Source organism: Myotis daubentonii, chromosome 1 (assembly GCF_963259705.1).
Source record: "Myotis daubentonii chromosome 1, mMyoDau2.1, whole genome shotgun sequence".
NCBI lineage: Eukaryota > Metazoa > Chordata > Mammalia > Chiroptera > Vespertilionidae > Myotis > Myotis daubentonii.
The window spans coordinates 25,516,383-25,533,868 of NC_081840.1; the positions used below are offsets into that span (position 1 = coordinate 25,516,383).

The 17,486-nt window shown below is 48.1% G+C and overlaps 1 protein-coding gene across 7 annotated transcripts in view; it reads left to right on the forward strand.

The window, feature by feature from the left end:
* Positions 1–4,089: 4,089 nt before the first annotated feature.
* The window catches only part of SLC8A3 (solute carrier family 8 member A3), a 127,514-nt gene continuing 114,117 nt past the window's right edge, over positions 4,090–17,486 (forward strand). For 3 of the 7 annotated variants that reach the window (XM_059691966.1, XM_059691969.1, XM_059691968.1), the window contains exon 1: positions 4,090–4,908. The gene's annotated coding sequence lies outside the window, so the exon portion shown is untranslated. Of the gene's footprint in view, positions 4,909–5,996; positions 6,385–17,486 lie in introns of all 7 variants that reach the window. The other 4 variants (XM_059691956.1, XM_059691961.1, XM_059691951.1 and 1 more) reach the window with 4 other exon arrangements.

The following is a 17,486-nucleotide window of genomic DNA, read 5'->3' on the forward strand; positions in this document are numbered from 1 at the left end:
GGCCTAATTCACCCACGATACTTAATTCAGGTGTGTGATAAGTTTTTCTCCCTCAACAAAATGGAACAGGTAGTCAGTCCTGCATTATAAGCTCTTACCAACTCTGGAGCTTACTAGTACAAGCATGAGGGGAAACGTCAACATGCCAGGGACAGTTGAATAGAAACATCTTACATCCTGGATGAATTTACTGAATTGCTGAATTACCCTGAGATCACTTTCCTTTGGACTTCTTACGGTTTTAAACTACTGTTGTTGAATACCCCATTACTTATAGAGGGAAGAAATCCTGACGGGGTTGTGGGCTAGAGTAAGGATTTCTTTAAAAAAAAAAATTTATTGATTTTTTATAGAGAGGAAGGGAGAGAGATAGTTAGAAACATCAATGAGAGAGAAACATCAATCAGCTGCCTCCCGCACACCCCCTACTGGGAATGTGCCCACAACCAAGGTACCTGCTCTTGACCGGAATCGAACCTGGGACCCTTCAGCCCGCAGGCTGACGCTCTATCCACTGAGCCAAACTGGTTAGGGCATGGAGTAAGGATTTCTTTAAGGATGGAAGATACTTGCACAAATGGAATGTACTTGCACATTAAGTCCTTTTATATTTTATAGACAAAGATGCCTATTTTTTCTGTTATTCAATATTGGTTTATAAGTTTTAGCCAATATAAGAAAATAAAATGAAAAATTACTATAAATATTGGTAAATAGTAAAATTTTTATTTTCAGATTAGAAGATTGTTTTTCTAGCAAAAGAATCTAAGAAATTCTACTTTGTTTCACTTTTCTCATCTATAGAACTGATATAATAGTATCTATTTTATAGGGATATTATGAGAATTAAATGAGCTATACACATAAAATACTTAGAACAATGTCTAGCCCTTTGTTAGTTTTCCATAAATGTTAGGCTATTATTTAAATAGTTGAATAAGGTAACTGGATACAAAAGTAAAATACTTTTTAAAAAATTCATTTTAATAAATAGAATTTTAAAAATACATATATTTTTTGCATTTTTTTTCTTTATTATTGAAAGTATTGCAGATGTCCCCCTTTTTTTCCCCCCATTGACCACCCCCCCTCTACCCAACACCTGCCCCTCTCAGGCCTCTATTGTCTGTGTTCATATATGCATACTAGGGGCCCGGTGCATGAATTCGTGCACGGGTGGGGTCTGACTGGCCCACCCTGATGGGGGCACATAGGGGGCAGGGCCGGCTGGGGGGAGGGGCCTTAGGAGGACTCCAGGGCGTGTCTGGCCCTTCTCCCTCAGTCCTAACTGGCCTGACCTCAGCAGCAAGCTAACCTACTGGTCGGAGAGTGGTCAGTGCACGTCATAGTGACCGGTCAACTGTCTGCCCCCTGGTGGTCAGTGCACAGTCACAGCGAGAGGTTGAGTGGCCTTAGCATATCATTAGCATATTATGCTTTGATTGGTTGAACAGATGACTGGACACTTAGCATATTAGGCTTTTATTATATAGGATAAGTTTCCTGTTAATCTCTCCCAACCCACTGCCCCACCCCCACCTTCCCTCTGAAATTCGTCAGTCTGTTCCATGCTTCTATGTCTTTGGATCTATTTTGTTCATCAGTTTGTTTTGTTCATTAGATTTCACATATGAGTGAGATCATGTGATACTTATCTTTCTCTGGCTGGCTTATTTTGCTTTGCATAATATTCTCCAGGTCCATTTATGCTGTTGCAAATGGTAAGAGCTCTAGAATTTTTAAAAGATTTAAAAATATAGGTTCCATGAGGGCAGGGATTTTTATCTTCATTATTCAGTTTTATCCCCACACTAGAATAGTATTTGGCACATAGAAAGTGTTCCACAAATATGTATTTGTTGAGTGAAATAACACACATAAAAACATAGTAAAGCCCTAGCTGATTTGGCTCAGTGGATAGAGTGCTGGCCTGCAGACTGAAGGGTCCCAGGTTTGATTCCAGGCAAGGACATATGCCTGATTGTGGGCTCGATCCCCAGTAAGGGGCATGCAGGAGGCAGCCGATCAATGATTCTCTCTCATCACTGATGTTTGTATCTCTCTCTACCTTTCCATTCCTCTTTGAAATCAATAAAAATATATTAAAAACAACAACAACAACAACAACACATAGTACAGGGTCATAGAAGGCATTTAATAAAAGCTGGTTTCCTTGCTTCCTTTTTGTCAAATTATAAAATTCAGCATGTTTCAAGATTCCAAATAACCCTAGGTAACTCCTTGAAGTTGGAATCTAATAAGGACTCAGACTCAGCCAGAATACTTGGATTCTGTATTAGCCTGCTAGGGCTGCCATAAGAAATTACCACTGACTGGGTGGCTTAAAAACAGAAACTTATTCTCTCACACTCTGGAGGCTAGAAGTCCGAGCTCAAGGAACCAGCAGGTTTGGTTTCTTCTGGAGCCTCTCTCCTCAGCTTGCAGATGCTGACTTCCTGCTTTATTTTCACATGGTCGTCCGTCTGTGTGGACACCAGTCATTCAGTTAGGGCTCACCATAACTACCCCACTTTAACTTAATTACCTCTTTGCAGTCACTTTCTTGAGGTACTGGAGGTTACCACTTCAACATACACATTTGGGGGGGGGGGTGGGGTGGGGATGGGCAGCACAGTTCAGCCCATAACAGATTCTATCCCTTGTAGGGTTCTGTAATTGGATTGAATCCCCTCCCTTCTTTGCGCGTCAGTGTCCTCCCAGCTTAAAATGAAGTTTGTGGCTCTTGCTCCGAATGCTGACCATCAATACTTTGCTTGCTGCCTTTCCGTGAAAATCCTCTTGAGTTCTAGCACAACCAGAAATAAGGGAATGGATAATGGCAGAAATTGAAGGCCAACTGTGATCAACCCTGCATGCATGTAGTAGGGAGGAGGAAATAAATGCGAAACTCCACGTAGTGTTCACAGGAGAAAGTCGGCTGTAGAACTTCCAGTGGGAGAGAAGCAGGGTTGGGAGGAGAAAGAGAATTAACATATTTGGGAATTACTCTATACCAGACTGTAATCTCACCGAATCTTCACAACTCCTCGAGGTGGATATTATTACTTGCATTTTACTGGTGAGGTCACAGAGGCTCAGAATGTTGAGCTGGGTTTTGTTATTTCAGTCTACCTAGAACTCAAAGAACATGCACAAGTCACTCTGCCTTTAGCCGTACTTGAATAAATTCAGTAGCAAAGCACCTGGCCCTAAAGAGGTGCTGATAATTGGTTATTTGTTGGCCCCGTACACTTGGCTTTGGGCAGCAGAGGCCTGAGAGAAACAACATCCCACTCTTATATTCTGTCCCAGATTCTGCATTGATGTCTCTACAAAAGGCCAGCCACCATGACCATTTTAGATCTGTGCAACGCCGTCAGATATACTAGGGATGTGAAACCCCATTCTTAGGAGAGGCCTGCCCGCCCCTCATGCCTCCAGGACCAAGCCCGACAAATATAGCAGAAATTACAGGCATCTGATTTAAGGCTACATGTGTACACTTCGCCCGAGCCAAGCCCCAACCCTAGTTCTGCTGCTCCATCAAAGGACCATCTCTCTTCCAGGCTCCAGGCTCAGAGTAAGCAGCAATTTGGGAGACAGCCCCCTCTTATTTTTAGCCCTAAAAACCCCAAACCAAAACATACCAGCGCTCACCCAAGCGTCTCTCACAAGCTGTTGTTTGATTTGGGTTGAGAAAATGACAGACTGAGCTCTGCACCAAGAGCAGCAGAAAAAAAAGAGGGGGGTGGGTGAGAAGGAGTTTTATTTTCCCTCCACTGCCAACCTCCATCGTCCTCAACTCCTCCCCTAGGCCTGGGTGGACCCTGCCTGGATAGTCGTCCCCCTGCTATATTTAAAAACCACAAATGTTTGGTGGAAACTCAATTTCGGAATTGCAGACGGCGTCTCCTAAGGACAAGGGGAAAGCCGGTGCCGCGCGCCCGTGGCCCGCCCGCCCTGCCTGCTGCCCGGAGCTCCGGACTCGGCGGAATCCAGGTCAGGACGCGCCGCCGTCTTGGAGGTACCGCTGGCCCGGAGGAGCGGGGCGCCAGGCTCCGACGGTGGGGTGGGTGGCCGCGGGCGAGGGGTTGTGTCTGCATTCGTCCTCGGGTCTCTCCGGACTCAACGAGGTGCGGGCTCGACTTGCACACTGCCGGCCGGGAAGCGATCTGAAAATTCCCCCCACGGGCGGGCGAGGATAAATACGCGCGGCTTGTCATTCGGCGCAGCGCGCCCTCTCCCAGCTGATAGGGTGACGTTCGGCGTGGAGGCGCAGAGATTGGCTTTTTGATTTGGCTTCTTGCTGCAGCTCAGTGGGCAACGCTCTCGGCTCTCCCAGAAACCAGCCCCTCCGCGCGTCCCCTCCGTGCGCGGCGAGGCCGAGACGTCGCTCGCGGTGACGGCGTGCGAGGAGGGGAGCCGGCGCTCTCCCAGCCCCGGGAAACCCCGGCGACGCGACTGCAAGCCGGGGTCCCTCGGAGCCACCGGTCCGCGCCGGCTGCCCGCCTTCCTGCCCCTCCCGGCAGGGATCCCCCGCAGCCGGCGGCCGGGACTCCGGGCCTCTCCCGGGCTGAATCCGGAGCCCGGGGTCGGGGGTTCCCGGGGGTCCTGGGCGGTTTTCCCTGCTCCTGAAATCGGCGCCGAGGGCCCCCTCCCCACGGGCCCCGCCCCGGCCCCGGCCCTCGCGCTCCAGATGCGCTGCCCCGCAGCCCCCTGAAAGCTGCGAGCCCACGAGCCGCGGCCAGCGGGCGGCGGACTGACATGCCCCGGACGCGGCTGCGGCCGGCGGGCAGCCCGCGGGGGCGATGAGCGGCGGCGGCCGGTGAGGAGCCCGGCGGAGGGGGCTTCGCACGCCTTCCTCGCCCCTGCGTTTGTCCGCTCCGCTCGGGAGACCGGGAAGAAACGGTGAGTAATGGGTGAGCCTCTTGCCCTTCCCCCGCAGCGGACGGCCGAGGCAGGGGAGGCAGAGGTTGGGGGGCTTGAGGGTGTCCCCGAGAGGGTTCCAGCTTGTGAAGAATGGTGTTAATTAAGTTATTTCTCAAGAGCATTCATATGAGCTGCCTTCCTGAGGGCTTAGTGCCTGAAGAGGTGGGGGGAGGGTGCCCCGGAAAGTGTACGTTTTTATGCGGTGCTGCGGGGGTGGGGGATCTGGCAGAGTGTCTAGCAGGGGTGAGGGGGGTGGGGGGCGGCGGAGCAAGAGATGCCTGGCCATGTGTGTGCAGGCGGGCTGGTGGCGGGTGCGCATTGGGAGGCAGACTGCTGTGCTGCGTGCTGGATGCGTGTGTGCGGGCTGTGCCAGGCGCGCGGTGCTCCCGGGGCTCCGAGTGCCCACGGGCGTGGGGGCTTGGAGGGGAGCGCGTTGATCCACTCGGCGCGCGCCCGCGTGCACCCCGGCACGCGCGCACCCCAACGTCCGGACTCCACGGCAGCGGGTCGGGAACTGCAACCCCAGCGCACCCGCCCTCGGTGGCCTAGGGGCGGGGAGAAGGAGGGTCTCCGGTTCTGTGCTCTCCAGGCAGCGGTGGTCTGGGCGGTCCCGGGCCAGGTGGAGAGAAGCGAAGTATGTAACTACCCCTCCAACACCCCCTCCCTACATTACACACACACACACACACACACACACACACACACACACAGCCACAGGCCGTCATTAAGAAGGTAGAGCTGCTCCTGCAGACCCTGCCTGACCTGCCTTGAGTACCGGAGCCATTGGAGGACATAAAGAAACCCATTTAATCCAGGGGGGGAAAAGAAGCTTTTCGTCTCTATTCACCGTGTTTTATTTTTAAACGTGGAGGGCTTGAGGGTGGTTAAGTAGAACACACGCCTTTAATGCAGTGCCATAAATTTACCGTTCGCTACCCGCCTGGTTCCTCCCTCCCCCTATTTCTCTCCCCTCTGGCGATTAAAAAGCAAACTCAGAAGGTTTGGTGGTCTGTCTCCTGGGCAGAAGGATTGAAATTAGTGACCGTTTTTTTTTTTGTTTTTTTCAGAAACGCAGGCCGCAGCTGGGAGCAAGGCGTGGGGCTCCTGGGTGGTCAGGAAACACCCAAGAGGAGGGAGTTGGGGGTGGGTGAGAGGAGCTCAGCTGGCCTACTGCTGGGGCACCGAGAGGGAAGCCTGGGGCCCTGGCGACCTGGTGACTTACAGCCCCATGTGATTAATCTCCCACAGCTGTCGTGCCCCATCCACTTGATCCGAGCTCTTGTTTACCTCGATTTTCAAATATAGCTGCTGCGCCATGCTCCTCCTGAAATAGGGGTCAGTTCACTCGGTCTGGGCACCTGGCCTCTCGCTGGCCCTTCCTTCCGCCTGCCGCACTGGATCCCAGTTGGAGAGGAACTTGTCCCTTCATGACTTGCAGCTCTTCAAATGAGGATGGTGGGTGGTCAGAGCTTGGCTGACTAGGTGTGGGGCAGGTCCCCCAGCCCCTCACTGCAATCTACACTCCCTATGGGCAGTCCCCCTACAAAATTCCACAGGACAGCCTCAATTTTCTTTAAATAGAATATAGATGTGGGTTGAGGAGCAGCCAATGGGACCTACGGAACTGAACTTGGTTGAAGTGGTTCTTGAACTGAGTGAAGACAGGAAGGCTGTTTCTTCTCCTGCACTCCAACCCCCCTGGGTGTCTAAAGTCCTCCTGTTCACCCCTCAGCTCTTACTCCATTGGTTACTTCCTCCAGGAAGCTTGCCAGGCCTTCTTTGGGCCAGATCCCCTTATTTTACATGCCCATAACCTGAACCAGTTATTTTGAAGTAACTTAAAGATGTACATTAAATCTATGAATGTGATTGAATAATGCCAATTACACCTTTAGACCGTAAGCTGCAGGAAGGGAGGAAAGACAGCTGGTGAATTTACTCACATTGTATCCCCAGGGCCTAGCACTGTGCCCACTGTAGAGTAGTTGCTGAATATTGTTATGTTAAATAAGCAGACTTGGAGGGAGGAGTTCCATCTCCTCTCTGCTCATGCTCCTCTGAGCTCCACTTTGGCATCTCTTGCACTGCCCTCCACAGCCTTCTGGTCAGAGAAGGGAGAAGAGGCTCATCAAACTGACCCCGTAAAAACGTTCCCTTCCCCCAGGCTGCTCCTTGGGCTGAGACCCTGAAGCCAGGCAGTGTCCTCTTACCCTCATCCTGCCCTGTCTTTGTGCAAAGCGGTTCCTTATACGGTCTCTGGGCACAGTTGCTGGTATTGTCCATGGATGGTCACTGTGGGCATTGTTCTGTGGTCTGAATTGCCCACAACCTGGACTTGGGGGAATGTGTCACACATCTTGGCTTCTCTTCACGCTACCAAGGCCAGATAAGAAGGGAAGATAACTCCCTTTTCGCTCAAGTCTGGTTGCTTTGTCTAGAGCAGTGATGGCGAACCTCTGACACGTGTGTCAGAGGTGACATGCGAACTCATTTTTTTTGGTTGATTTGTCTTTGTTAAATGGCATTTAAATATATAAAATAAATATTAAAATATGTCTTTGTTTTACTATGGTTGCAAAGATCAAACAATTTCTCTAGGTGACACGGCACCAGAGTTAAGTTAGGGTTTTTCAAAATGCTGACATGCCGAGCTCAAAAGGTTCACCATCACTGGTCTAGAGGTTCAGATATTGGGTGAGGTTCAGAAATACATTGGACTCCAAAAGAAAAAGCATTCATTTACTTATTCAATCAGTTAGTTATTCAATAAATATTCAACAACAACCTACTCTGTCCGGCATTTGCTGGGTACAGAGGCAAAGAAAATAGAATGGTTCCTTTCCTCATAAACACACATTCATTTCAGCAGTGAACAGGCAATAACCATCCATACAAAATGATTCCTTTTAGTGGAGGGTAAATCCTGGGCACAATGGAAGCATATAGGAGGATCACCTCTCTGTGTGGCTTACGGAGGACTTTCTAGGGACAACTAAATCTCAGAAAGAAAGGATGGGTAGGAGTTGGCTTTGGTGAAAATATGGAGGGGGTGGGGTGGGGGAGAAAGTGTTATGAGGGAAGGGATCAGTATTGGATGAGAGCTCTTCCAAATGACAGAAGCCGGAGGCTAAAATTCGGGGAGATGAATTTTGAGAAGCTCCAGGGGCCAAACTTCGAAGGGCTGATACTCCCATGTTAAGGATTTCCACTGAATTTCCTTTGGGGGCTGAGGAAGGTTTTGGGTACCAAAGTGCAGGGCCCGATTTGTATTTTAGATAGTATGCGGAGACTGGGATGTAGGGAGAGAGAGGGAGGCAGGGCGTTAGGAGGCTGTGATAGAAGCCTGTAGTGTGTCATTGTCCTGGCGGCCTGTGAAGGAGGGTAGGGGATTCCTCTTTCTGTTTTAGCATACAAAGCAGAGCTGCCCTTCTAGAAAGAAGTTCTATTTTATTATTTCTTAAAATCTTTATTGTTGAAAGTATTACATATGTCCACTTCCCCCCCCCCCCATTGACCTTTTCTAGCCCACTTCCACACCCCCCCCTCAGGCCTTCACCCCTTATTGTCTGTGTCCATGGGTTATGCATATATGCATATGCAAGTGCCCATCAGCAGATGAATGTATTAAAAAAGCTGTGGTACATTTACACAACGGAATAGTATGCAGCTATAAAAAAGGAAGAACTCATACCATTTGCAACAGCATGGATGGACCTGGAGAGAAGTTCCACTATTTTTAATGAGATTGGTTTATGTTTGGTGGTCTGTTTTTTGAATGGGCACTCTAAGCCCAACACTGGGCAGGTCACATCTGGGGAAAGAAAAAGTGGCTCCAGCAGGTGTAAAACATACTTCCTGGCCTACTGGGCTGCAAGGAGAACCCCCAAAGATAAGAGATCTCTGGGGGCTAGGGAAGGCCTCAAGAAGGAGTCTGGAAGGGTAAGAAGTATGTAGATACATAGAGACTACTGAGCAAAGACATCTAGATAGGAAGAATCATAAATGTATGTGTATGCCTATGCTTTGGTTATATGAAGAGTGAAGAAAGGCTAATTCCAGTATCAAGGGTATTCAGATATGGTACACAGAGTCAGTTCTAAGAAAATAGCTCTATTTCGTCCTGGGTGTAATTTGGAATGAGCCAAGTAGCATGGATGACAGCGATATTTGGAATGATAAATAGTGCTTTCCTGGTTGTATGCAAGAATAGTAGGCCATGTGGGGGACTGGATCCGGAAGTGGGACTGGAAACCATAATCCTGCCCTGGCTTTCATGTGGTAGTTTCCAAGTCACTTGAGAGGGGAGGACCTCAAAGTCACGCACTGCTGTGTCCATCCTACAGAATGAAGCCTAACAGTGTGAGCTTGGTTGATGTTCTTCCTTTGCGCCCTGATCTCCCCACTTTGTTCCTCATCCTTCCCCGTCACTAGTCTCCCTTCCCCGTCTGCATAGTACCCAGGATCCACCCCGGCCCTGCCATCAAACCCCATCCTAAAATGAACATCACTTGTCTAATTCCATCCCCCCCATCATGCTCTTTCCCATCTTACAAAAAACTCTTGTCTTTATTTTCTCACCACTAACTCATTCATTCACTTAGCCCCTTGTTTTCCCACTTTTCTCCACCTCTGGCCAACTCTCATCCACCAAGGACTTCTTATTCTCCAAAAGGTAATAATTTTGTCCTGATTACCTATCTATTTATCTATTTATCTATCCATCATCTATTTATCTAATCTGCCCCCTCCCCATCCCCATCAGATAAGATTGACCATCAGCTCTTAAAACTTTCCCCTCTTGGCTTCTCTGGGTCCCACTAAGTCTCTAGGTCAGCGGTTCTCAACCTGTGGGTCGTGACCCCTTTGAGGGTCAAACGACCCTTTCACAGGGGTCACCTAAGACCATCAGAAAACACATATAATTACATATTGTTTTTGTCATTAATCACTGTGCTTTAATCATGTTCAATTTGTAACAATGAAAATACATCCTGCATATCAGATATCTACATTACGATTCATAACAGTAGCAAAATTACAGTTATGAAGTAGCAACAAAAATAATTTTATGGTTGGGGGTCACCACAACATGAGGAACTGTATTAAAGGGCCGTGGCATTAGGAAGGTTGAGAACCACGGCCCTAGGTGGTCCCTCTTCCACTTCTCCAGTATGTTCTCTCCTTCCGCCCAGGTTTCCCCTTTTCCGTTAGCCCTTGCCATCTCCTGCAATGTTTGTGCTGTTACTCCAGTGCGGAAAGCTCCGGTCTGTGACTCCAGCTCTCCAATCCCAGCGAGTCTTGTTCCCAGCCACTTGCACAGTGTCTCCAAGAGGCAATCCTGTCAGCTCCTCAAGTTGAATTCTTGCTAAACGGGCACTATCTTTGTTTTAAGGTGCTGCTCCTCCTGACTTCCCACTTTCCACTGATGGCACCAGCCAACTTCCAGTCACACTGGCTCAAAAACCCAAGTTTTTCGTTGACTCCTCTCCCTTGTCCCCCAAGTATTGCTAATGTCTGTTAAGTCCATTCCCCCTGCCCCAACTCTATCCATCCTACTATAACCTGAGTACAGATTTGATGACTTCCTACATAATAATGACGATAATAACAATTATTATTATTAAAGCAGCCAGCATCTGTGTGTGTGTACCACCTGGCAGCTACTCTGTTGCAAAATGCTTCACATTGATTTTCCCCATTCAATCCCCACCACACCTGTATTAAGTAGTTGCTATTATAATATAAAAATAGTTTTCTGACATCTTTCCAACTTCAACCCCCCCCCCCCTCCAATTCATTTTCACGCCTGTTCCAGGATTCCTCTCCTAAAGCACCCTTCTAGGCTTGTCATTTTCCAGCAAAAAACAAACAAACAAAAAACAAAAACCCTTGAAGGGCCTCCCAGTATTTGCAGCAGTCCCAACTGCTCGTATTCTAGGCCCTCTGTGGCGTGGTTCACCACTCCATGTCTGGTCTCATGTTTACATTTTCCATGTGGGCACCTCGATAAACTTGGCCTTTTTCCTTCTGTGCTTTGTTCATGGTGTACCTTTCCCTGAGAACCTACCTGCTCGTTACTGCCCATTTCAGATGGTTCTTCCTGATGGGGAGGCTTCATGCAAAAGCAGTTCCTTCCTCTGAATTTTGATAACACAGCATCTGTTTTTCACGTGGTCCTTATACCTATTGAGATGTGGGGGAGGAGGTTATTTGTTGTTGTTTTGTTGCTTGTGGCTCACCCCACCTCCTGGACCAAGTGCTTTTTCTTTCTCCTACTCCCTGTTGCAGTCATACCTGAAACACAGTGGGTATTCACTGGAAAATAAAGGAGTAAAGAAATGAGTAGTAACCTGCCTCACTTTTTAAAAAAATCTTTATTGCTGAGATTACAAATGTCCTCCCCCCCCCCGCCCGCATAGCTCCCCTCCACCTGGTTCCTGCCCCACCCCAGGCCTTCGCCACCCTATTGTCTGTGTCCCTAGGTAATGCATACATGCATATAAGATCTTTATTTAATTTCTTCCTGCTCCACCATCCCCCTTCCCCCTGAGAATCATCAGTCTGTTCCATTTCCATGCCTCTGATTCTATTCCATTCACCACTTTATTCTGTTCATTAGATTTCTTATTCATTTGATTTTTAGATTCAATTGTTGATAGGTATGTATTTGTTGTCATTTTGTTGTTCATATTTTTAATCTTTTTTTCTTCTTCTTCCTCTTCTTAAAGAATACCCTTTAGCATTTCATATAATACTGGTTTGGTGTCGATGAACTCCTTTAGCTTTTTCTTGTCTGTGAAGCTCTTTATCTGACCTTCAGTTCTAAATGATAGCTTTGCTGAGTAGTGTAATCTTGGTTATAGGTCCTTGCTATTCATCACTTTGAATATTTCTTGCCACTCCCTTCTGGCCTGCAAAGTTTCTGTTGAGAAATCAGCTAACAGTCATATGGACACTCCCTTGTAGGTACTAACTGCTTTTCTCTTGCTGCTTTTAAGATTCTCTCTTTGTCTTTTGCTCTTGGCATTTTAATTATGATGTGTCTTGGTGTGGTCCTCTTTGGGTTCCTCTTGTTTGGGATTCTCTGTGCTTCCTGAACTTGTACATCTATTTCTTTCACCAGGTAGGGGAAGTTCTCTGTCATTATTTCTTCAAATAGGTTTTCAATATCTTGCTTTTTCTCTTCTTCTGGCACCCTTATAATTCAGATGTTGGTATGCTTGAAGTTGTCCCAGAGGCTCCTTATGCTATCTTCATATTTTTGGATTAGTTTTTCTTTTTGCTCTTCTGGTTGTGTATTTTTTGCTTCCTCATATTTCAAATCGTTGATTTGATTCTTGGGATCCTTTAGTCCAGCGGTTGCCAACCTTTCGGACCTCACAGACCAGCAGTGGTCTGTGGACCACCGGTTGGCAACTGCTGCTTGAATCTCTGATATTATTCTTTATTTCAGTCAGTGTATGCTTAATTTATGACTGGTCCTTTTCAATTTTTTTGGCATTCTCACTAAAACCCTTGAACGTCTCACTAAGTCCCTTGGAGGTTTCTAGAAGATTCTTGAGTAACCTTATAACCACAGTCTTGAACTCTATATCCAGTAGTTTGCTTTCTTCCATTTCTTTCATTTGTGATGTGTTTCTTTGTCTCCACATTTTGGCTGCTTCCCTGTGTTTGTTTCTATGTATTGGGTAGAGCTGCTATGTCTCCTTGAGTTATAGAGTGGCCTTGTATAGTAGGTGTCCTATAGGGCCCAGTGGTTCAGCCTCTCCAGTGACCTGAGGTGGACACTCTAGGTGCACCCCTTTGTGGGCTCTGTGCACAGTCTTGTTGTAGTTGAGACTTGATTGCTGTTAGTGTCATTGGGAAGAATTGACCTCCAGGCCAATTGGCTGTGAGGACCAGCTGCAACTACAGTGGGAGAGCTGCTGTGCAGGAGACACCCCTATGGAGCAGGACTTGCTTCCGTGGGGCTTTGGTGCTGAGTCTGCCCCTTGAGTGTGTCGCTTATGGATGTGTAGAGTTGTAATCTGGTATGATCTGACACTGACCACTGGGTACACTGGCTCTTGGGTCACCAGGGAGGTGTAAAGTCAGCCACTGCCTGGGGCCACCCAGCAGGAGCTACAGAGAGATCTACATATTCCTCCTCTTTGTATTAGGTTTGGAAGTGCCCAAACGAGGCCCAGCTGTGAAGCAAGGCAGGCTGGTGCTGGTGCTGGGTCTTGGGCCTTTTATTGATAGGTTTGGGCTCTCTGTCCCAGCTGCAGCTTGTTTGACAGGTTTTAGCCTGAGCAGCCACTATAAGCAGCTTGGGTGGGGTTGTAAATTGGATGGGGTGGGGTCTCAGGGAATCACCAGGGTGGAGCAAACAGAAATGGCTGCCAGTCAGCCCTGTGACCAGGAAGGTCCCAGCATAGGACCAATGACCGCTGTGAGCACCTCTGGGAGAAAGCCGCCCCGGAGTTCCTGTCCCCATACCAGACAGTCCAGTTTCTCCTCGTATGTGTCTGGGTCCCCCATTGCCTCACCCTGCACTGGAGCTCAGAGGAAGCAGGACTTTGTAAGTTCAGTTTGTGGTGCCGGCCTTTTAAGAGAAGCAGCTGGGTCTCCAGCAGCCTCTATGTCACTGAGCCCTAATCCACACTGTTTTTTACAGCCCGTAGTTCTCACTGCCTATAGGGACTTCTCTTCCCAGCTCTGGGACCCTGGGCTGGGGGTCTGGTGTGGGGCTGGGACCCCTTGCTCCTCTGGGCGGCCTCTGCAGAGATGATCTCCCTCCCGATTAAAAAAGCGGCACACATGGGTGCCCAGACCAGCCTGTTCCACACCTCTGAGCCTCCTACCAGTGTCAGTGTGCTTTCTTCTTTACTTCTCTAGTAGGTCTTCCATTCAGCCAGCTATCCAGCAGTTCTGGATGATGCTTGTTTTGTATTTTAGTTGTAATTTTGATGTGGTTGTGGGAGGCGGCGAGTACAGGTGTTTACCTACACCGCCATCTTGGTTCTCTTTCTCCTAACTCACTTTTGAAGCAGGTGAAACAAGGTTAAGAAAGGAGGGGATGTCTATGCCATTTTTTTTTTTTTAAAAGGCCGGTGGTGGAGGTGGTGGAGTAAAAAAATCAAGCGAGGAACAGGCAACAAGGTGTCATGGAAACAGCACTGAACTGGTGGTGAGAAGGTTATGTTGTAGTCCTTATCTCTCCTGACAATCATAGGCAAGACTCACTTATGCTCTCTGGGCCTTGCATTCCTTATCCATCAAAGAGGTTATGTTGGATGTGTTGACTTTTAAGCTACCTCCCTCGCCTGACAATTCTGTATTGTGAGTCTTGTTCTACACCCTGTGGATTGCCTCGGGCTAAGAATACTTTTAGTGCCAACAGTACCTTCTACCTGCAATTTGAAGCCCCCAGTTTATCTGTTGTCACATCGGGTCTCTAGTGGTCAACATGGCCAGTCACCTTGACTGTCTGGATATCTGGCCAGTGAGGGACCCAGAGCTGGCTGAGTGCCCTGATGTCCCTAGGTTGGCACTTCCATGTGGAGTCACCTCCCACTGCAACACTCCAGGGCATTCCTAGAATGCCTAGTGGTGCTCCAGGCCCCCAAAGGCTCCAGCCAGTTCTGCCTCTACTCCTGAGCTTCTGCCATTCCTTTTCCATCCAGGAAGGATGCATTTAGAGTAGTGGTTCTCAACCTTCTGGCCCTTTAAATACAGTTCCTCATGTTGTGACCCAACCATAAAATTATTTTCGTTGCTTCTTCATAACTGTAATGTTGCTACTGTTATGAATCATAATGTAAGTATCTGATATGCAGGATGGTCTTAGGCAACCCCTGTGAAAGGGTCGTTCGACCGCCCAAGGGGTTGTGACCCACAGGTTGAGAACCGCTGATTTAGAGCCATGTAGACTCTGTCGAGGGTCAGTGTGGAACCACTCTGCTCAATAGCTTTCCAGGGGCGCAGCCCACCGGCTGGAAGGGTCATCCTGAGCCAGTGCTTCCAGCCTCTCAGAGGGTCAACTTCCAGGAGGATCATTAGAAGAGTGGGGAGTGAGCACAGCAGCAAAGTCAGCGGTAGATCTGCTGAGAACCCCAGGCATCTGCTCCTACCCCCTCTTGTGAAAGGGGGGCCCAGAGAACCCTCATAGTTGATTGTACAGAAAATGCCCTAGCCATGTCTCAGGGAGATGACTTTGACTGCTTGCCAGCATTCATTTGTTCTCCATTCAGGCAATGATATCAGTTAATTCTGTATTTCAACACCTAAAAATTAAGAGAAATTAAATGGCATTAAGATAAAGCAGGCTCCTGGGAAATGAGCTGAGGAAAAGGTATATAAAGGCAGCTAATTGCCAGCTTCCCCCTGATGGGTGGGTAACAGGGCAGAAGGATGTTGGCACTCTCTGTGTGGGTGACCCCAAGAGCTAGGGCCCAGGTGCTTCCCTCTGGGGAACAGGCAAGGGCAGGAGCAGTGCCCTCTCAGGCTGCTGTGGGTTCCTCGCTCCCCTGACCCAACCTGATTTCCTTGTAGTGGCAGGAGGTGATTGCTTCTGATCCTTGCTGACATGACCCTGCTTTAGGCCTGGTGGAAGGAGACCTCTAGCAGCCAGGGGACCAAAGTTTGATTCTGGCTCCATTATTTGTTGGCATGGAGACTCTTGGCAATTAACTGAGCCACGGTTTCTTCATCTGTATGAATATCCTTACAAGAGGATTAAATGAGATCATGTGAGTGAGAAGGCCTTTGTAAACGGTTGGCACATAGTATTGCTTAATATTTATTGAATTAACGATGCATTATAAATGTGGATTGTCATTATGCCACACATTGTGGAGAATAAGGGCCAATGAGAGGGCTATGGTGGAGGAAGGAATTGTGTTTAGAAACAGCCTCACAATTGCCACCCACAGACTATGTGGTCCTGTTGGTTTTCTGAATGAACAAAACTGCCTGCTGTCTGAGGTCTGGCTTTCACCATTGACCTCTCCCAGCAAGTTTGAAGTCTCTCCTCACAGGTGCATCTGTCCACACTTAATCCTGCAGACTTAACATTGATCCGTTCGACAAGTACCGACATTCACCCTGCTGGGCTCCACTCATATTGTGGTCAGCAAAAGGGACACGTTTCCTGCTATCATAGAGTTTATATTCTGTGATAAACCAGTGGACAGGTAAAAACAGTGATGATTTCAGCAAGTGATCTTTGCTCTAAAGAAAATGAAAAGTGGTGACAGTGTTGGGGAGCAGGGACAGGATCACCTTTAGATAAGGGGGGCAGAGCCTCTGAGACAGGGGTGCCTGAGACCTGAATGAAACTTAAAAGGTGATCTACGGCGATCTTTCTGGTAAGGGTATTCCAAGCAGAGGGAACAGTAAATGCCAAGGTCCTAGGGCAGGTGCTTGCTTGGCGTGCTCTAGAAACTTAGAGAACTCCACCTCCATTGGAGTGGCAGGAGTTAAGGGCCGTGGGTTAGGAGTCAGTAAAGGGGTGGGAGTTTCTGCAGGAGGAGAAGTTGCAAAGAATGGCATGATCTATTTGATTTACACTTTAAAAAGACGTTTTTGGCTGTTTTGTGGCAAGTAGACTGTAAGAGATGGGGCAAGACGGGAAGCTATTGTAGTAGTCTAGATGTGAGGTATGAGTCTCTGGCAGCTAGAACAGAGTGGGTCACACATTTGGCACTCGTAAATCTGGGAGCACATCTAGGCAGAAATGATCCTCAAGGAACCTACAACTGTGACGGGCGCATAGCAAGTGCTCAACGAACAAATCCGTAGGCAGAATCAGGCTTTCTTGTAGTCACTCTAGGACTTGAGTTCATCTCAATATTTTGGGGCTTTTAAAAATACTTTCTAGTTCTGTCCAGGTGGCTCGGTTGGTTGGAGCATCGTCCTGTACACCAAAAGGGTGTGGGTTTGATTTTCCATGAGGGCACATACCTAGGTTTCGGGTTCCATCCTCAGTTGGGGCGCCTATAGGAAGCAACTGATCACTGTTTCTCTCTCACATCAATGTCTCTCTTCTTTCCCCTCTCTCTAAAACCAATAATAACATGTCCTCAGGTGAGGATTAAAAAATACTTTTCTTTTTTTAGGTAGCAGTATTTCATAGGGGCAGTACCTCCCATGTGTTCATTTTCTTCTCTGCGAAACTGCATTCTCCTTTGAAATAGATATGAGAAATCCACCTCCATGATGCTCTCAGCCAGTGTTCATGACTCCCAGAACCCACATTTAGATACTGATCTTGTGTACTTTTCTCTGCACTTCCCCACGGCAGAGACCAGACCTGCTTCATCACTGCATCTCCAGAGCTTATCATTGTCTGGACTATTGAATCAACAAATAGTTACGGTGATGAGACTGCAGAGCACTCTGGTGCCTTGCTTGAAGTCCAGGGCCTTCCTGCTGTCTCCCTGGAGCGCCCAGAACTCTCGCTGGCCTCATTGATCTCACAGTCACAGGACATTCCTGAAGCTAAACATGTATCTAAGTTCAATGGTTTTGTGTTGATTCCTTCAGCTTCCATTTCTTTGGGCCTGGAGATCCCTGAA